The 22003-nt window shown below is 48.8% G+C and overlaps 1 protein-coding gene across 5 annotated transcripts in view; it reads left to right on the top strand.

Annotated features, from left to right (window-relative positions):
• The window catches only part of AOPEP (aminopeptidase O (putative)), a 1013974-nt gene that overhangs the window by 32451 nt on the left and 959520 nt on the right, over window positions 1–22003 (top strand). For 4 of the 5 annotated variants that reach the window (XM_063913752.1, XM_063913753.1, XM_063913755.1 and 1 more), the window contains exon 2: window positions 6287–6349. The exons of the other annotated variant lie outside the window; for it this stretch is intronic. The gene's annotated coding sequence lies outside the window, so the exon portion shown is untranslated. The remainder of the gene's footprint in view (window positions 1–6286; window positions 6350–22003) is intronic. 5 annotated transcript variants of the gene reach the window in all.

Here is a 22003-nt window from a genome sequence, read left to right as displayed (position 1 = left end):
GTCTTCACACATATCACGGATCGGTGGGGACTGCCTCAGATAGACATGATGGCGTCCCGCCTCAACAAAAAGCTAAAGAGGTATTGCGCCAGGTCAAGAGACCCTCAGGCGGTTGCGGTAGACGCTCTGGTGACACCTTGGGTGTTCAGATCGGTCTATGTGTTTCCTCCTCTACCTCTCTTACCCAAAGTGTTGAGGATAATAAGAATAAGAAGGGTCAGAACAATCCTCATTGTTCCAGATTGGCCAAGGAGGACTTGGTATCCGGATCTGCAAGAGTTGCTCACAGAAGATCCGTGGCCTCTTCCTCTAAGGCAGGACCTGCTGCAGCAGGGGCCCTGTCTGTTCCAAGACTTACCGCGGCTGCGTTTGACGGCATGGCGGTTGAACACCGGATCCTAGCTGAAAAAGGGATTCCGGAGGAGGTCATTCCTACCCTGATCAAGGCTAGGAAGGACGTGACGTCGAAACATTATCACTGTATATGGCAAAAATATGTTTCTTGGTGTGAGGCCAGAACTGCTCCTACGGAGGAGTTCCAGTTGGGTCGTCTGCTTCACTTCCTTCAAACGGGAGTGAATTTGGGCCTAAAATTAGGGTCCATAAAGGTTCAAATTTCGGCCATATCCATTTTCTTTCAAAGAGAATCGGCTTCTCTTCCTGAAGTACAAACTTTTGTGAAGGGCGTGCTGCATATTCAGCCTCCCTTTGTACCTCCGGTGGCGCCTTGGGACCTTAACGTGGTATTAAGTTTCCTCAAGTAACCTTGGTTTGAACCACTCAAAACAGTAGAGTTGAAATACCTCACTTGGAAAGTGGTCATGTTGTTGGCCTTAGCTTCTGCAAGGCGGGTTTCGGAATTGGCGGCTTTATCATATAAAAGCCCATACCTGATTTTTCACGTGGATAGGGCAGAGTTGAGGACTCGTCCTCAATTTCTGCCCAAGGTGGTCTCATCTTTTCATATGAACCAACCTATTGTCGTGCCTGTGGCTACACGGGACTTGGAGGATTCAGAGTCCCTGGATGTGGTCAGGGCTTTGAAGATTTATGTGACCAGAACGGCTAGGATCAGGAAGACCGAAGCTCTGTTTGTTCTGTATGCGGCCAACAAGGTTGGCGCTCCTGCTTCAAAGCAGACTATTGCTCGCTGGATCTGTAACACGATTCAGCAGACGCATTCTTCGGCAGGATTGCCATTGCCTAAATCGGTTAAGGCCCATTCCACTAGGAAGGTGGGCTCTTCTTGGGCGGCTGCCCGAGAGGTCTCGGCACTACAACTGTGCCGAGCTCCTACTTGGTCGGGGTCAAACACCTTTGTAAGGTTCTATAAGTTTGATACCCTGGCTGAGGAGGACCTCCTGTTTGCTCAATCGGTGCTGCAGAGTCATCCGCACTCTCCCGCCCGTTTGGGAGCTTTGGTATAATCCCCATGGTCCTTATGGAGTCCACAGCATCCTCTAGGACGTTAGAGAAAATAAGATTTCTCTGACGTCCTAAGTGGATGCTGGGACTCCGTAAGGACCATGGGGAATAGCGGCTCCGCAGGAGACTGGGCACAACTAAAAGAAAGCTTTAGACTACTGGTGTGCACTGGCTCCTACCACTATGACCCTCCTCCAGACTTCAGTTAGAATCTTGTGCCCGGCTGAGCTGGATGCACACTAGGGGCTCTCCTGAGCTCCTAGAAAGAAAGTATATTTTAGGTTTTTTATTTTACAGTGAGATCTGCTGGCAACAGACTCACTGCAGCGAGGGACTAAGGGGAGAAGAAGCGAACCTACCTAACAGGTGGTAGTTTGGGCTTCTTAGGCTACTGGACACCATTAGCTCCAGAGGGATCGACCACAGGACCCGACCTCGATGTTCGGTCCCGGAGCCGCGCCGCCGGCCCCCTTACAGAGCCAGAAGCAAGAAGTGTTCCGGAAAATCGGCGGCAGAAGACTTCTGTCTTCAACAAGGTAGCGCACAGCACTGCAGCTGTGCGCCATTGCTCCTCATGCACACCTCACACTCCGGTCACTGATGGGTGCAGGGCGCTGGGGGGGGGCGCCCTGAGGGCAATATAATACACCTTGGCTGGCAAATCTACACCATATATAGTCAGGAAGGCTATATGGGTGTAAAAATACCCCTGCCAGAATTCCAGAAAAAGCGGGAGAAGTCCGCCGGAAAAGGGGCGGGGCTATCTCCCTCAGCACACTGGTGCCATTTTTCCCTCACAGCTCCGCTGGAAGGACGCTCCCTGGCTCTCCCCTGCAGTGTCAAGCTACATAAGGGTAAAAAAGAGAGGGGGGGCACTAAATTTAGGCTCAGTATATATAATATAAGCAGCTATAAGGGAAAAAACACTCATTTATAGTGGGATCCCTGTGTTATATAGCGCTCTGGTGTGTGCTGGCATACTCTCTCTCTGTCTCCCCAAAAGGCTTTGTGGGGTCCTGTCCTCTGTCAGAGCATTCCCTGTGTGTATGCGGTGTGTCGGTACGGCTTTGTCGACATGTTTGATGAGGAGGCTTATGTGGAGGCGGAGCAAATGCCGATAAATGTGATGTCACCCCCTGCGGGGTTGACACCTGAGTGGATGGTTCTGTGGAAGGAATTACGCGACAGTGTCGACTCCTTGCATAAAAGGTTTGACGACATACCAAATATGGGACAGCCGGCTTCTCAGCCTGTGCCTGCCCAGGCGTCTCAAAAGCCATCAGGGGCTCTAACACGCCCGCTACCTCAGATGGCAGACACAGATGTCGACACGGATACTGACTCCAGTGTCGACGACGATGAGACTAATCTATCTTCCAATAGGGCCACACGTTATATGATTGAGGCAATGAAAAATGTGTTGCATATTTCTGATGTTACCCCGGGTACCACAAAAAAGGCTATTATGTTTGGAGAGAAAAAACTACCAGTTGTTTTTCCTCCATCTGAGGAATTAAATGAAGTGTGTGAAGAAGCGTGGGCTTCCCCCGATAAGAAACTGGTAATTTCTAAGAGGTTACTAATGGCGTACCCTTTCCCGCCAGAGGATAGGTCACGTTGGGAAACATCCCCTAGGGTGGATAAAGCGCTCACACGCTTGTCAAAGAAGGTGGCACTACCGTCTCCGGATACGGCCGCCCTGAAGGAATCTGCTGATAGAAAGCAGGAGGCTATCCTGAAGTCTATATATACACACACAGGTGTTATACTGAGACCAGCTATTGCTTCAGCATGGATGTGCAGTGCTGCAGCTGCGTGGTCAGATTCCCTGTCGGAAAATATTGATACCCTAGACAGGTAGTCTATATTGCTAACCGTAGAGCATATTAAAGACGCACTCTTATACATGAGGGATGCACAGAGGGATATTTGCCGGCTGGCATCTAAAATAAGTGCAATGTCCATTTCGGCCAGGAGAGGGTTATGGACTCGGCAGTGGACAGGAGATGCAGATTCTAAAAGGCACATGGAAGTTTTCCCTTATAAGGGTGAGGAGTTGTTCGGGGATGGTCTCTCGGACCTCGTTTCCACAGCAACAGCTGGGAAGTCTACGTTTTTACCCCATGTTCCCTCACAGCCAAAGAAAGCACCGTATTATCAGGTACAGTCCTTTCGGCCCAATAAGGGCAAGCGGGTTAAAGGCGCGTCCTTTCTGCCCAGAGGCAGAGGTAGAGGGAAAAAGCTGCAGCATACAGCCAGTTCCCAGGAGCAAAAGTCCTCCCCCGCTTCCTCTAAGTCCACAGCATGACGCTGGGGCTCCACAGGCGGAGCCAGGTACGGTGGGGGCCCGTCTCAAAAATTTCAGCGATCAGTGGGCTCGCTCACGGGTGGATCCCTGGATCTTTCAAGTAGTATCTCAGGGGTACAAGCTGGAATTCGAGACGTCTCACCCCCGCCGTTTCCTCAAATCTGCCTTGCCAACAACTCCCTCAGCCAGGGAGGCAGTGTTACAGGCAATTCACAAGCTGTATTCCCAGCAGGTGATAGTAAAGGTGCCCCTACTTCAACAAGGACGGGGTTACTATTCCACAATGTTTGTGGTACCGAAACCGGACGGTTCGGTGAGACCCATTTTAAATTTGAAATCCTTGAACACGTATATAAAAAAATTCAAGCTCAAGATGGAATCGCTCAGGGCGGTTATTGCAAGCCTGGACGAGGGGGATTACATGGTATCACTGGACATCAAGGATGCTTACCTGCATGTCCCCATTTACCATCCTCACCAGGAGTACCTCAGATTTGTGGTACATGATTGTCATTACCAATTTCAGACGTTGCCGTTCGGTCTATCCACGGCTCCGAGGGTCTTTACCAAGGTAATGGCCGAAATGATGATACTCCTTCGAAAGAAGGGAGTTTTAATTATCCCGTACTTGGACGATCTCCTGATAAAGGCGAGGTCCAGGGAGCAGTTGTTGGTCGGGGTAGCACTATCTCGGGAGGTGCTACAACAGCACGGCTGGATTCTAAATATTCCAAAGTCACAGCTGGTCCCTACGACACGTCTACTGTTCCTGGGGATGGTTCTGGACACAGAACAGAAAAAAGTGTTTCTCCCGGAGGAGAAGGCCAAGGAGCTGTCATCTCTAGTCAGAGGCCTCCTAAAACCAAAACAGGTGTCGGTGCATCACTGCACGCGGATCCTGGGAAAGATGGTAGCTTCCTACGAAGCAATTCCATTCGGCAGGTTCCATGCAAGAACTTTTCAGTGGGACCTGTTGGACAAGTGGTCCGGATCGCATCTTCAGATGCATCGGCTGATAACCCTGTCTCCAAGGACCAGGGTGTCTCTGCTGTGGTGGCTGCAGAGTGCTCATCTTCAGGAGGGCCGCAGATTCGGCATACAGGACTGGGTCCTGGTGACCACGGATGCCAGCCTTCGAGGCTGGGGGGCAGTCACACAGGGAAGAAACTTCCAAGGACTATGGTCAAGTCAGGAGACTTCCCTGCACATAAATATTCTGGAACTAAGGGCCATTTACAATGCCCTAAGTCAGGCAAAACCCCTGCTTCAAAACCAGCCGGTACTGATCCAGTCAGACAACATCACGGCGGTCGCCCATGTAAACCGACAGGGCGGCACGAGAAGCAGGATGGCGATGGCAGAAGCCACAAGGATTCTCCGATGGGCGGAAAATCACGTGTTAGCACTGTCAGCAGTGTTCATTCCGGGAGTGGACAACTGGGAAGCAGACTTCCTCAGCAGGCACGACCTCCACCCGGGAGAGTGGGGACTTCATCCAGAAGTCTTCCAACTGATTGTAAACCGTTGGGAAAGGCCACAGGTGGACATGATGGCGTCCCGCCTAAACAAAAAGCTAGAAAGATATTGCGCCAGGTCGAGAGACCCTCAGGCGATAGCTGTGGACGCTCTAGTGACACCGTGGGTGTACCGGTCGGTTTATGTGTTCCCTCCTCTTCCTATCATACCAAAGGTACTGAGGATAATAAGGAGAAGAGGAGTAAGAACTATACTCATTGTACCGGATTGCCCAAGAAGAGCTTGGTACCCGGAACTTTAAGAAATGATTTCAGAAGACCCATGGCCTCTGCCGCTCAGACAGGACCTGCTACAGCAGGGGCCCTGTCTGTTCCAAGACTTACCGCGGCTGCGTTTGACGGCATGGCGGTTGAACACCGGATCCTGAAGGAAAAGGGCATTCCGGATGAAGTCATTCCTACGCTGATTAAAGCTAGGAAAGAAGTAACCGCAAACCATTATCACCGCATATGGCGAAAATATGTTGCGTGGTGTGAGGCCAAGAAGGCCCCAATGGAGGAATTTCAGCTGGGCCGTTTCCTGCACTTCCTACAGTCAGGGGTGACTATGGGCCTAAAATTGGGTTCCATTAAGGTCCAGATTTCGGCTCTATCGATTTTCTTCCAGAGAGAACTGGCTTCACTACCTGAAGTTCAAACTTTTGTTAAGGGAGTGCTGCATATTCAGCCCCCTTTTGTGCCTATGTTATTGTTCATACTGTTAACTGGGTAGTTTATCACAAGTTATACGGTGTGATTGGTGTGGCTGGTATGAATCTTGCCCTTAGATTTACAAAAATCCTTTCCTCGTACTGTTCATCTCCTCTGGGCACAGTTTCTCTAACTGAGGTCTGGAGGAGGGACATAGAGGGAGGAGCCAGTGCACACCCAGAATCCAAAGCTTTCTTAAAGTGCCATATCTCCTGCGGAGCCCGTCTATTCCCCATGGTCCTTACGGAGTCCCCAGCATCCTCTACGGACTACGAGAAATAGATTTACCGGTAAGTAAAATCTTATTTTTCCTTTCTTTCCTTTGCAGAATCATATACATTCCTGAAATAAGTGTCAATCCAGCAGAACATTAAATTATTCCCAGTTGCAGGTCAGCAAGATTTGTATGACGGTAATGCTACAAATACACAGTAATATCTCCCAGGCGCGAACTGCAGTAGGTCACACAGGTGGTGGGCCATATTGCACAGATCAGCTGTTTTCAGTTGGCCGATGTTGCACACACCCATCACATATCGTAGTTATTTAATTATGGGATTTATCTCAAGTGTTTAAATTATTATTGAAATGGTACCCTTCTTGCTGTATAAACGATGATGAAAGAATGTTAACCGTAGCAAATTAAAAAAGGTTACAAAAGGAAAAGCTTTTTGTACTTGTTCCATAATTTGCCCTAAAGATTTTTTAAATAAAAATAGTGTTTTTATAATACATCTGCTGTAATAAGTGTTTATATTATAGAGATGAGTGCTCTATTTCATAATGTACTGGCTTTTCATAATGAAAGAACATCATATGGTTATAGCCTATGAAGCAGTATGGGTAATGATATATTTCTCTTACGTCCTAGAGGATGCTGGGGACTCCGTAAGGACCATGGGGATAGACTGGCTCCGCAGGAGACATGGGCACTAAGAAAGAACTTTAGGTATGGGTGTGCACTGGCTCCTCCCTCTATGCCCCTCCTCCAGACCTCAGTTTATTACTGTGCCCAGAGGAGACTGGGTGCATTACAGGGAGCTCTCCTGAGTTTCCTCCTGAGAAAAAGAAAGTATTTGTTAGGTTTTTTTTATTTTCAGGGAGCACTGCTGGCAACAGACTCCCTGCAGCGAGGGACTGAGGGGAGAGAAACAGACCTACTTTAATTTTAGGCTCTGTTTCTTAGGCTACTGGACACCATTAGCTCCAGAGGGAACGGAACGCAGGTCTCACCCCGCAGTTCGTCCCAGAGCCGCGCCGCCGTCCTCCTTGCAGAGCCGGAAGATAGAAGCCGGGTGAGTATGTGAAGAAAGAAGACTTCAAAGGCGGCAGAAGACTTCGGATCTTCTATGAGGTAATGCACAGCGGTAGCGCTGTGCGCCATTGCTCCCACACAGCACACACAAACGGCAGTCACTGTAAGGGTGCAGGGCGCAGGGGGGCGCCCTGGGCAGCAATATGGAGCTCCAAAGGTGGCAATAACCTTATATACAGGCTGGGCACTGTATATAAGAGAGATCTCCCGCCATGTTTTGAATTTTTAAGCGGGACCGAAGCCCGCCGCTGAGGGGGCAGAGCTTGTTCCTCAGCACTCACCAGCGCCATTTTCTCCACAGCACACCGCTGAGAGGAAGCTCCCCGGACTCTCCCCTGCTTAACCACGGTGAAAGAGGATTTCAAAGAAGGGGGGGCACATAATTTGGCGCAAAATAGATATTACAGCGCTATCTGGGTAAACATATAGTGTGTTTTTTCCTGGGTCATCAGTGCTGGGTGTGTTCTGGCATACTCTCTCTCTGTCTCTCCAAAGGGCCTTTGTGGGAGAACTGTCTTCAGATAAGAGGTTTCCCTAAGTGTGTGGTGTGTCGGTACGCCTGTGTCGGCATGTCTGAGGTAGAAGGCTTTCCTAATGAGGAGGTGGAGCAAATGAATGTGGTGTCTCCGTCGGCAACGCCGACAGCTGACTGGGTGGATATGTGGAATGTTTTAAGTGCTAATGTAAATTTATTGCACAAAAGGTTGGACAAAGCTGAGTCCAGGAATTATGCAGAGAGTCAGGCCCTGCCTGCCCCTATGTCGCAGGGACCCTCGAGGTCTCAAAAGCACCCACTATCCCAAATAGTAAACGCTAATACCGACACGGATTCTGACTCCAGTGTCGACTACGATGATGCAAAGTTACAGCCAAAATTGGCTAAAAGTATTCAATATATGATTATTGCAATAAAGGATGTTTTGCATATCACAGAGGAACCCCCTATCCCAGACACGAGGGTACACATGTATAGGGAAAAGAAACCAGAGGTAACCTTTACCCCTTCTCATGAGCTGAACGATGGGAATCCTCCCCGAGGGTAGACAAAGCGTTGACACGCTTATCCAAAAAGGTAGCACTGCCATCCCAAGATACGGCTACCCTCAGGGATCCTGCTGATCGCAAGCAGGAGGCTACATTAAAGTCCATTTACACACACTCTGGTACCTTACTCAGACTGGCGATAGCGTCGGCTTGGGTTTGTAGCGCTGTAGCAGCGTGGACAGATACCTTATCTGCGGAATTGGATACCCTGGATAAGGATACCATTTTATTAACCCTGGGTCATATTAAAGATGCTGCCTTATATATGAGGGATGCTCAAAGAGACATTGGCCTACTGGGTTCTAGAGTCAACGCTATGTCGATTTCTGCTAGACGAGTCCTATGGACCCGGCAATGGACAGGTGATGCCGACTCAAAGAGGCATATGGAGGTTTTACCTTACAGGGGTGAGGAATTGTTTGGGGAAGGTCTCTCGGACCTGGTCTCCACTGCTACGGCAGGTAAATCAAATTTTTTGCCTTATATTCCCTCACAGCCTAAGAAAGCGCCACATTATCAGATGCAGTCCTTTCGGTCACATAAAAACGAGAGCACGAGGATCGTCCTTTCTTGCCAGAGGTAAGGGCAGAGGGAAAAAGCTGCCATCCACAGCTAGTTCCCTGGAGCAGAAGTCCTCCCCGACCTCTACAAAATCCACCGCATGATGCTGGGGCTCCGCTGAGGGAGTCTGCCCCAGTGGGGGCACGTCTTCGACTTTTCAGCCACATCTGGGTTCACTCACAGGTGGATCCCTGGGCAATAGAGATTGTTTCCCAGGGTTACAAGCTGGAAATCGAAGAGGTGCCTCCTCGTCGGTTTTTCAAATCGGCCTTACCAGCTTCTTCCCCAGAAAGGGAGATAGGGGTATATGCAATTGCGGTCGAATTGCCGGCAAAGTCGAAAAACAAGGCATTTTCGACAAAAAAAAACATGTCGAATTGGATTCGACAATGCAATACAGTACTTTTCGACAAAATAACGGACTTTTCAAATTCGACTTTTTCAAATTCGACAGTTGTCAAATTCGACATGTCTGCAATGGTAAAAATGCGGATTTTCGACAAAAGTATATTCAATTGAAGAATGTTGATTCGACAACAGTGCTTTTCGACAGTAATTTTGTCAATTTCATTCCGCCTCACTTTGCTGGCGGAATCTAAGAAATTTTTTTTAAAACTTGTTTTTTTTATTGCTAATAGCATATCTATTTATATTAGAAGGGATTAGGTACTTGGTTTGTCTATTCGGATTTACAACTATTATTTATATATTTTTTAAAATATTTATTTTTTAACTGACTACAATTGAGAGAGCATGGATTTCAGTGGGAAGGGGTGGGAATGGGTTAAAATTTAGAAAAAAAAAATGCGTGGGGTCCCCCCTCCTAAGCATAACCAGCCTCGGGCTCATTGAGCCGGTCCTGGTTGTAAAAATACGGGGGGAAAATGGACAGGGGATCCCCCGTATTTTTAGAACCAGCACCGGGCTCTGCGTCCGGTCCTGGTGCAAAAAATACGGGGGACAAAAAGCGTAGGGGTCCCCCGTATTTTTTGAACCAGCACCGGGCTCCACTAGCTGGAGAGATAATGCCACAGCCGGGGGACACTTTTATACCGGTCCCTGCGGCCGTGGCATTAAATCGCCAGCTAGTCACCCCTGGCCGGGGTACCCTGGAGGAGTGGGGACCCCTTAAATCAAGGGTCCCCCCCCTCCGGCCACCCAAGGGCCAGGGGTGAAGCCCGAGGCTGTCCCCCCCCCCCCCCTGTGGATGGGGGGCTGATAGCCTTGTGTAAAATCAAAGAATATTGTTTTTTGCAGAAGAACTACAAGTCCCAGCAAGCCTCCCCCGCAAGCTGGTACTTGGAGAACCACAAGTACCAGCATGTGGGGGTAAAACGGGCCCGCTGGTACCTGTAGTTCTTCTGCAAAAAAAATACCCAAATAAAAACAGGACACGCACACCGTGAAAGTACAACTTTATTACATACATGACGACACACACATACTTACCTATGTTGACACGCCGACTCTGGCCATGTCTCCAAGTAGAATCCGGGGTACCTGAAAATAAAATTATACTCGCCTAAATCCAGTGTGTCCTGTTATTTTTTTTGTAATCCACGTACTTGGCAAAAAAACAAACCGCATACCCGATCCACGCACTGAAAGGGGTCCCATGTTTACACATGGTACCCCTTTCAGTGCGTGGTCCGGGTAAATGCGGTTTGTTTTTTTGCCAAGTAGGTGGATTACAAAAAAAAGAACAGGACACACTGGATTTAGGTGAGTATAATTTTATTTTCAGGTACCCCGGATTCTTGGAGACGTCGACAGACTTGGAGACGTGGACACAGTCGGCGTGTGAACATAAGTATGTGTGTGTCGTCATGTATGTAATAAAGTTTTACTTTCAAGGTGTGCGTGTCCTGTTTTTATTTGGGTATTTTTTTTGCAGAAGAATTACAGGTATCAGCGGGCCCGTTTTACCCCCGCATGCTGGTACTTGTGGTTCTCCAAGTACCAGCTTGCGGGTGAGCTTGCTGGGACTTGTAGTTCTGCAAAGAACAATATTCTTTGATTTTACACAAGGCTATCAGCCCCCCATCCGCAGCCCATGGATGGGGGGGGGGGGGACAGCCTCCGGCTTCACCCCCTGGCCCTTGGGTGGCTAGAGGGGGGGACCCCTTGATTTAAGGGGTCCCCACTCCTCCACCCCGGCCAGGGGTGACTAGTTGGGGATTTAATGCCACGGCCGCAGGGACCGGTATAAAAGTGTCCCCCGGCTGTGGCATTATCTCTCCAGCTAGTGGAGCCCGGTGCTGGTTCAAAAAATACAGGGGACCCCTACGCTTTTTGTCCCCCGTATTTTTTGCACCAGGACCGGACGCAGAGCCTGGTGCTGGTTCTAAAAATACGGGGGATCCCCTGTCCATTTCCCCCCCGTATTTTTACAACCAGGACCGGTTCAAAGAGCCCGAGGCTGGTTATGCTTAGGAGGGGGTCCCCACGCAATTTTTTTCTGTGTTTTTTAACCATTTTTGCGCCGTCGGAAAAGTCGAATCCAGGACGCACTTATCCGTCAATTGGTCCGTTTTTCGACAGCGGGACTGTCGAATCCGGTTTTTATTGAATATGTCGAATTCCGGCACCCGCTGGCCAGAATTCGACGGTCGAATTGTGTCAAATTTAAAAACGGGCGAAAAAAAGCCGCAATTCGCCTGGAATTGCATATACCCCATAGTCTTAAATGCAATTCAAAAATTGTGTCTTCAACAGGTGGTGATCAAAGTTCCCCTGCTTCAACAAGGGAGGGGGTTTTACTCAACCCTATTTGTAGTCCCGAAACCGGACGGTTCGGTCAGACCCATTTTAAATTTAAAATCCTTGAACCTATACTTGAAAAGGTTCAAGTTCAAGATGGAATCGCTCAGAGCGGTCATCGCCAGCCTAGAACGGGGGGGATTTTATGGTGTCCCTGGACATAAAGGATGCATACCTTCATGTTCCCATATATCCACCTCATCAGGCGTACCTGAGATTTGCAGTACAGGATTGTCATTACCAATTTCAGACGTTGCCGTTTGGGCTTTCCACGGCCCCGTGGATTTTCACCAAGGTAATGGCGGAAATGATGGTGCTCCTGCGCAAGCAGGAGGTCACAATTATCCCATACTTGGACGATCTCCTTATAAAAGCGAGATCACGAGAGCAGTTGTTGAACAGCGTGTCACTTTCACTGGAGGTGTTACAGCAACACGGCTGGATTCTCAATATCCCGAATTCACAATTAGTTCCTACGACCCGTTTGACCTTCTTAGGCATGATTCTGGATACGGACCAGAAAAGGGTTTATCTTCCGATAGAAAAGGCCCAGGAACTCATGACTCTGGTCAGGGACCTATTGAAGCCAAAACAGGTGTCGGTGCATCACTGCACTCGAGTCCTGGGAAAGATGGTGGCATCTTACGAGGCTATTCCTTTCGGCAGGTTCCATGCGAGGACCTTCCAATGGGACCTACTGGACAAGTGGTCCGAGTTGCATCTACAGATTCATCAGTTGATCGCTCTGTCCCCCAGGGCCTGGGTATCTCTCCTGTGGTGGCTGCTGAGTGCTCACCTTCTGGAGGGTCGCAGATTCGGCATTCAGGACTGGGTTCTGGTGACCACGGACGCGAGCCTCCGAGGTTGGGGAGCAGTTACACAGGGAAGACACTTCCAAGGTCTTTGGTCAAGTCAAGAGACTTGTCTCCACATCAACGTCCTGGAACTAAGGGCCATATACAACGCCCTTCATCAAGGGGAGACTTTGCTTCGCGACCTAATGGTTCTGATCCAGTCAGACAACATCACCGCAGTAGCTCATGTAAACCGCCAAGGCGGCACAAGGAGCAGAGTGGCTATGGCGGAAGCCACCAGGATTCTTCGCTGGGCGGAAAATCATGTAGGCGCACTGTCAGCAGTGTTCATTCCGGGAGTGGACAACTGGGAAGTAGACTTCCTCAGCAGACACGATCTACATCCAGGAGAGTGGGGACTTCATCAGGAAGTCTTCGCACAGATTGCAAGTCAGTGGGGCCTGCCCCAGATAGACATGAGGGCTTCCCGCCTAAACAAAAAACTACAGAAGTATTGCGCCAGGTCAAGAGACCCTCAGGAGGTGGCAGTGGACGCCCTAGTGACACCTTGGGTGTTCCATTCGGTCTATGTGTTTCCTCCTCTTCCTCTCATCCCCAAGGTGTTGAGAATAATAAGAAAAAGAGGAGTACAGGCAATTCTCATTGTTCCAGATTGGCCACGAAAGGCCTGGTATCCGGATCGGCAGGAAATGCTCACGGAAGATCCGTGGCCTCTTCCTCTAAGACAGGACCTGCTACAACAGGGGCCCTGTCTGTTCCAAGACTTATCACGGCTGCGTTTGACGGCATGGCGGTTGAACGCCGGATCCTAGCGGAAAAGGGCATTCCGGATGAGGTCATTCCTACTCTGATAAAGGCTAGGAAGGACGTGACAGCTAAACATTTTCACCGTATATGGCGAAAGTACGTCCATCTGGGCCGTTTTCTTCACTTCCTACAAACTGGAGTGAATTTGGGCCTAAAATTAGGCTCCATTAAGGTTCAGATTTCGGCCCTATCCATTTTCTTTCAGAAAGAATTAGCTTCTCTCCCAGAAGTACAGACTTTTGTGAAGGGAGTGCTGCATATTTTGTACCTCCGGTGGCGCCTTGGGACCTTAACGTGGTGTTGAGTTTCCTGAAGTCGCACTGGTTTGAACCACTTCAAACAGTGGAATTAAAATATCTCGCTTGGAAAGTGGTCATGTTGTTAGCCTTGGCTTCGGCTAGGCGAGTGTCGGATTTGGCGGCTTTGTCTCATAAAAGCCCCTATCTGGTTTTCCATATGGATAGAGCGGAATTGCGGACCCGTCCTCAAATCTTGCCTAAGGTGGTTTCCTCTTTTCATATGAACCAACCTATTGTGGTGCCTGTGGCTATGCGAGACTTGGAGGATTCCGAGTCCCTTGATGTGGTCAGGGCTTTGAAATTTACGTAGCCAGAACGGGTAGGGTCAGGAAAACAGAGGCGCTGTTTGTCCTGTATGCTGCCAACAAGGTTGGCGCTCCTGCTTCAAAGCAGACTATTGCTCGCTGGATCTGTAACACTATTCAGCAGGCTCATACAACCACTGGATTGCCGTTACCAAGATCGGTTAAGGCCCATTCCACTAGGAAGGTGGGCTCTTCTTGGGCGGCTGCCCGAGGGGTCTCGGCGTTGCAATTGTGCCGAGCTGCTACTTGGTCGGGTTCAAACACCTTTGCAAAGTTCTACAAGTTTGATACCCTGGCTGAGGAGGATCTCCTGTTTGCTCAGTCGGTGCTGCAGAGTCATCCGCACTCTCCCGCCCGTTTGGGAGCTTTGGTATATTCCCCATGGTCCTTACGGAGTCCCCAGCATCCTCTAGGACGTAAGAGAAAATAAGATTTTAAACCTACCGGTAAATCTTTTTCTCCTAGTCCGTAGAGGATGCTGGGCGCCCGTCCCAAGTGCGGACTACTTCTGCAAGACTTGTATATAGTTTTTGCTTACATAAGGGTTATGTTACAGTTTTCATCAGTCTCGGTCTGATGCTGTGTTGTTTCATACTGTTAACTGGTTCGTATATACCCTAGTTATACGGTGTGAATGGTGTGGGCTGGTATGAATCTTGCCCTTGGATTAACAAATCCTTTCCTCGTACTGTCCGTCTCCTCTGGGCACAGTTTCTCTAACTGAGGTCTGGAGGAGGGGCATAGAGGGAGGAGCCAGTGCACACCCATACCTAAAGTTCTTTCTTAGTGCCCATGTCTCCTGCGGAGCCCGTCTATCCCCATGGTCCTTACGGAGTCCCCAGCATCCTCTACGGACTAGGAGAAAAAGATTTACCGGTAGGTTTAAAATCTTATTTTATCTTAGATGAGTAAATTATATTAGCAGAACAGTGTGTTCCATATCAAATAACACAGTTTGTTGAGGTTAACAGTTTGCTTTGCTGTTTCACAAACAAATATGAACAATGAGTATATATAATGAAACTATCCATTAATTGAATCTCGGCAGGCACTCTCACCCATCTATACTATCTGATTTATTAATGCTGGTGCAGGCCTTTTGTCTGTATGTCTCCCAAGAGACGTCTCAAGTGCTCTCTTCATACTCCATGAAACCGAACGTTAAATCTATTGTTGTATTTAGTCAATGTGAGCTCAGCATAGACTAAAGATTTCTGTTTACTTGAGACTATGAGGAAGTATAAGTAATTTTTAAGGAGAATTGTAGTGTTATGCTCTTTTGTCAAAGCCACAAATATCTGTTTGCAGCTTTATTACAGTTACGTTGTGATACTGTATTACCTGCTCCCTGCATTTACAGTAGCTGCTGAATTAATATCTTGAGGAAACTGTATAATGTTGTAATTTCTATATATTATGGGGCATTTTCTGTTAAATATCAACAGTCACATTCAGTGGCCTAGGGCGGGGTTTCCTAACACTGGGCAATAAAAAGCAATTTTGGCTGATAATCAGGAAATGTGATTTGCTGAATTCGGGTGTAAACTGCCATGTGCTAGAATCATGCCAGTATCACGTGCTGATTATACTATGCGCAACCTGGGTGAAGTACATGAAAAAGTGGGTAAATCCTCCTGAACCCCGGAAGAGTGGCAAATTACAAATTGGAGCTATTGTTCATTCTAGCATCCTGTACCTTTAAAAACCCGTGCAGTTCCTCTTTCCTGCATGGGGTGTCGCTCTCTGCTCTAGTGCTTCTCAGCACACGCTGGTCTGTATGCCGACTGCTGTAGACTGGAAGAAGCCTATTGCTTCCTCCCTGCAGGCAATTCCTCCCAGTATTCAGTGTGTTTATAAAATGGAATATTTGTCCAGCATCTTTATTAACGCCTTCCTTGCCTTCTTTACAATATATGACCCCACACTTCATATCTCTTCTAAACGGCCGATATATTGCTGGCCCGTCGGCCAGTGTGTACTAGCGATATGTCTGTGAAAGCTGTCGTTCACAGACATATCGCGTCGACCCTGCTGAACACACGACCAATATAGCTACAGATATATTGGTGCATCATTGTGTGTGTACGGGCGGTCAGCTGACCGCCTGTACACATGCTGCAGAGGCTGCCGGTAAATGACAGCTCAACTGGGCGGGCGCATGTAAATGCCCACCCAGTTTGTGACGTCAGTCATGAAGGATCAGGTAGTGTTTATGCACCACACAGTGCCCGATCCACCTATAGATATATCTGCAGATCCATTGATCTGCAGATAAATCTATCAGTGTGTACCCATTATTACTCTTCCTTTTCTCCCTCCTATTCTCCCCATATGCGGTCTGCCACTCCTCTGAACTCTGCTACTCCCTTTTCCTGTTAAAATGAAAAACTGGAACAACTTCACTTGAATTATTGTATTAATCCTAAACCATTAATCTTTAGTTTGTGTATTAATTGAGGTAATTTTATCCTAGCAATCATATGATTGATGTATTTCCCTAGCTTCACATATTACCCTTATATATGTATTTGTGGCAGGTTTCGCCTGCTTATTTGTTCCTTTTTATGAGACGACGTCTGCTACCGTTGCTGGTGTATATACGCCATTGTAGCGGTAACTCGCCCCCTTCGCCCATAATTGAATTGACCCCCTAACTCTGCAGAATACAGATCTGTTCTAAACAATGTTGCCTACTTTACAATTGTCCGTACAATTGGAAAAAAAATGCAAAATAAAGATGAAATATAACACATGAAAGGGCACAAAACATAATCTGCATACATACATACATACATATATACATACATACATACATACATACAATATTAAGCCCCATGCACACTAGACGAGAAAGTTAAAGATATCGCTCAGAAGGGCCAATCTGAGCGATATCTTTTACTATCTCGTCTAGTGTGTACACTCAATTTCTCTAACGTCCTAAGTGGATGCTGGGGACTCCGTAAGGACCATGGGGATTAGCGGCTCCGCAGGAGACTGGGCACAACTACAAAGAAAGCTTTAGACTACTGGTGTGCACTGGCTCCTCCCACTAAGACCCTCCTCCAGACCTCAGTTAGATTCTTGTGCCCGGCCGAGCTGGATGCACACTAGGGGCTCTCCTGACCACCTAGAAAGAAAGTATATTTAGGTTTTTTATTTTCAGTGAGATCTGCTGGCAACAGACTCACTGCAGCGAGGGACTAAGGGGAGAAGATGCGAACCTACCTAACAGGTGGTAGTTTGGGCTTCTTAGGCTACTGGACACCATTAGCTCCAGAGGGATCGACCGCAGGACCCGACCTTGGTGTTCGTTCCCGGAGCCGCGCCGCCGTCCCCCTTACAGAGCCAGAAGCACGAAGAAGGTCCGGAAAATCGGCGGCAGAAGACTTCAGTCTTCACCAAGGTAGCGCACAGCACTGCAGCTGTGCGCCATTGCTCCTCATGTACACCTCATACGTCGGTCACTGATGGGTGCAGGGCGCTGGGGGAGGGCGCCCTGAGGGCAATAGATAACACCTTGGCTGGCAAAATATACATCGTATATAGTCCCAGGGGCTATATAGATGTAAAATTACCCCTGCCAGTATAACAGAAAAAGCGGGAGAAAGTCCGCCGAAAAGGGGGCGGGGCTTCTCCCTCAGCACACTGGCGCCATTTTTCCCTCACAGTTCCGCTGGAAGGAAGCTCCCTGGCTCTCCCCTGCAGTCTGAGAAAACTACAGAAGGGTAAAAAAGAGAGGGGGGGCACTAAATTTAGGCGCAGTATAGATATATATATATGTAATATATATAAAAAGCAGCTATAGGGAAAACACTCATTGATAGTGGGATCCCAGTGTATATAGCGCTCTGGTGTGTGCTGGCATACTCTCTCTCTGTCTCCCCAAAGGGCTTTGTGGGGTCCTGTCCTCTGTCAGAGCATTCCCTGTGTGTTTGCGGTGTGTCGGTACGGCTGTGTCGACATGTTTGTTGAGGAGGCTTATGTGGAGGCGGAGCAGATGCCTGTAAATGTGATGTCACCCCCTGCGGGGTCGACACCTGAGTGGATGGTGCTGTGGAAGGAATTACGTGATAGTGTCGACTCCTTACATAAAAGGTTTGACGACATACCTAATGTGGGACAGCCGGCTTCTCAGCCTGTGCCTGCCCAGGCGTCTCAAAAACCATCAGGGGCTCTAAAACGCCCGCTACCTCAGATGGTTGACACAGATGTCGACACGGATACTGACTCCAGTGTCGACGACGATGAGACTAATGTAACTTCCAGTAGGGCCACACGTTACATGATTGAGGCAATGAAAAATGTGTTGCACACTTCTGATGTTACCCCCGGTACCACAAAAAAGGGTATAATGTTTGGAGGGAAAAAACTACCAGTAGCTTTTCCTCCATCTGAAGAGTTAAATGAAGTGTGTGAAGAAGCGTGGGCTTCCCCTGATAAAAAGATGGTAATTTCTAAGAGGTTACTAATGGCGTACCCTTTCCCGCCAGAGGTTAGGTCACGCTGGGAAACATCCCCTAGGGTGGATAAAGCGCTCACACGCTTGTCGAAGAAGGTGGCACTACCGTCTCCGGATACGGCCGCCCTGAAGGAATCTGCTGATAGAAAGCAGGAGGCTATCCTGAAATCTATATATACACACACAGGTGTGATACTGAGACCGGCTATAGCTTCAGCCTGGATGTGCAGCGCTGCTGCTGCGTGGTCAGATTCCCTGTCAGAAAATATAGATACCCTAGACAGGGACGCTATTTTGCTGAACGTAGAGCATATAAAAGACTCACTTTTATACATGAGGGATGCACAGAGGGATATTTGCCGGCTGGCATCCAAAATTAGTGCAATGTCCATTTCTGCCAGGAGAGGGTTATGGACTCGGCAGTGGACAGGTGATGCAGATTCCAAACGACACATGGAAGTTCTGCCTTATAAGGGTGAGGAATTGTTCGGGGATGGTCTCTCGGACCTCGTTTCCACAGCAACAGCTGGGAAGTCTACATTTTTGCCCCATGTTCCCTCACAACCAAAGAAAGCACCGTATTATCAGGTACAGTCCTTTCGGCCCAATAGGGGCAAGCGGGTTAAAGGCGCGTCCTTTCTGCCCAGAGGCAGAGGTAGAGGGAAAAAGCTGCAGCATACAGCCAGTTCCCAGGAGCAAAAGTCCTCCCCCGCTTCCTCAAAGTCCACAGCATGACACTGGGGCTCCACAGGCAGAGCCAGGTACGGTGGGGGCCCGTCTCGAACATTTCAGCAAGCAGTGGGCTCGCTCACGGGTGGATCCCTGGAATCCTTCAAATAGTATCTCAGGGGTACAAACTGGAATTCGAGACGTCTCCCCCCCGCCGTTTCCTCAAATCTGCCTTGCCAACCACTCCCTCAGGCAGGGAGGCAGTGTTACAGGCAATTCAAAAGCTGTATTCACAACAAGTGATAGTAAAGGTGCCCCTACTTCAACAAGGAAGGGGTTACTATTCCACAATATTTGTGGTACCGAAACCGGACGGTTCGGTGAGACCCATTTTAAATTTTAAATCCTTGAACACATATATCAAAAAATTCAAGTTCAAGATGGAATCGCTCAGGGCGGTTATTGCGAGCCTGGACGAGGGAGATTGCATGGTATCGCTGGACATCAAGGATGCTTACCTACATGTCCCCATTTACCATCCTCACCAGGAGTACCTCCGGTTTGTGGTACAAGATTGTCATTACCAATTCCAGACGTTGCCGTTCGGTCTCTCCACGGCTCCGAGGGTCTTTACCAAGGTAATGGCGGAAATGATGATACTCCTTCGAAGGAAGGGAGTTTTAATTATCCCGTACTTGGACGATCTCCTGATAAAGGCGAGGTCCAGAGAACAGTTATTGGTAGGGGTAGCACTATCTCGGGAAGTGCTGCAACAGCACGGCTGGATTCTAAACATTCCAAAGTCACAGCTGGTCCCTACGACACGCCTGCTGTTCCTAGGGATGGTTCTGGACACAGAACAGAAAAAAGTGTTTCTCCCGGAGGAGAAGGCCAAGGAGCTGTCATCTCTAGTCAGAGGCCTCCTAAAACCAAAACAGGTGTCGGTGCATCACTGCACGCGGATCCTGGGAAAAATGGTAGCTTCCTACGAAGCGATTCCATTCGGCAGGTTTCATGCAAGAACCTTTCAGTGGGACCTGTTGGACAAGTGGTCCGGATCGCATCTTCAGATGCATCGTCTGATAACCCTGTCTCCAAGGACAAGGGTGTCTCTGCTGTGGTGGCTGCAGAGTGCTCATCTTCAAGAGGGCCGCAGATTCGGCATACAGGACTGGGTCCTGGTGACCACGGATGTCAGCCTTCGAGGCTGGGGAGCAGTCACACAGGGAAGAAACTTCCAAGGACTATGGTCAAGTCAGGAGACTTCCCTGCACATAAATATTCTGGAACTAAGGGCCATTTACAATGCCCTAAGTCAGGCAAAACCCCTGCTTCAAAACCAGCCAGTACTGATCCAGTCAGACAACATCACGGCAGTCGCCCATGTGAATCGACGGGGCGGCACTAGAAGCAGGACTGCGATGGCAGAAGCCACAAGGATTCTCCGATGGGCGGAAAATCACGTGTTAGCACTGTCAGCAGTGTTCATTCCGGGAGTGGTCAACTGGGAAGTAGACTTCCTCAGCAGGCACGACCTCCACACGGGAGAGTGGGGACTTCATCCAGAAGTCTTTCAAATGATTGTAAACCAGTGGGAAAAACCACAGGTGGACATGATGGCGTCCTGCCTAAACAAAAAGCTAGAAAAATATTGCGCCAGGTCAAGAGACCCGCAGGCGATAGCTGTGGACGCTCTGGTAACACCGTGGGTGTACCGATCGGTTTATGTGTTCCCTCCTCTTCCTCTCATACCAAAGGTACTGAGGATAATAAGGAGAAGAGGAGTAAGAACTATACTCATTGTTCCGGATTGGCCAAGAAGAGCGTGGTATCCGGAACTTCAAGAAATGATGTCAGAGGACCCATGGCCTCTACCGCTCAGACAGGGCCTGCTGCAGCAGGGGCCCTGTCTGTTCCAAGACTTACCGCAGCTGCGTTTGACGGCATGGCGGTTGAACACCGGATCCTGAAGGAAAGGGCATTCCGGAGGAAGTCATTCCTACGCTGATAAAAGCTAGGAAAGAAGTAACCGCGAACCATTATCACCGCATATGACGAAAATATGTTGCGTGGTGTGAGGCGAGGAAGGCCCCAACGGAAGAATTTCAGCTGGGCCAGTTCCTGCACTTCCTACAGTCAGGGGGTGACTATGGGCCTTAAATTGGGTTCCATTAAGGTCCAGATTTCGGCTCTGTCGATTTTCTTCCAGAGAGAATTGGCTTCACTACCTAAAGTTCAGACTTTTGTTAAGGGAGTGCTGCATATTCAGCCCCCTTTTGTGCCTCCAGTGGCACCTTGGGATCTCAACGTGGTGTTGGATTTCCTAAAGTCACATTGGTTTGAGCCACTGAAAACCGTGGATTTCAAATATCTCACGTGGAAAGTGGTCATGTTGTTGGCCTTGGCTTCGGCCAGGCGTGTTTCAGAATTGGCGGCTTTGTCATGTAAAAGCCCTTATCTGATTTTCCATATGGATAGGGCAGAATTGAGGACTCGTCCCCAGTTTCTCCCCAAAGTGGTATCAGCTTTTCATCTGAACCAACCTATCGTGGTGCCTGCGGCTACAAATGACTTGGAGGCTTCCAAGTTGTTGGATGTAGTCAGGGCCCTAAAAATGTATGTTTCCAGGACAGCTGGAGTCAGAAAGACTGACTCGCTCTTTATCCTGTATGCGCCCAACAAGTTGGGTGCACCTGCTTCTAAGCAGACTATTGCTCGCTGGATCTGTAGTACGATTCAGCTTGCACATTCTGCGGCTGGACTGCCGCATCCTAAATCAGTAAAAGCCCATTCCACGAGGAAAGTGGGCTCTTCTTGGGCGGCTGCCCGAGGGGTCTCGGCTCTTCAACTTTGCCGAGCTGCTACTTGGTCAGGGGCAAACACGTTTGCTAAATTCTACAAATTTGATACCCTGGCTGAGGAGGACCTTGAGTTCTCTCATTCGGTGCTGCAGAGTCATCCGCACTCTCCCGCCCGTTTGGGAGCTTTGGTATAATCCCCATGGTCCTTAC

The sequence above is a fragment of the Pseudophryne corroboree genome, chromosome 1 (assembly GCF_028390025.1).
Source record: "Pseudophryne corroboree isolate aPseCor3 chromosome 1, aPseCor3.hap2, whole genome shotgun sequence".
Lineage (NCBI taxonomy): Eukaryota > Metazoa > Chordata > Amphibia > Anura > Myobatrachidae > Pseudophryne > Pseudophryne corroboree.
This window is presented reverse-complemented; position numbering and strand designations above follow the sequence as displayed.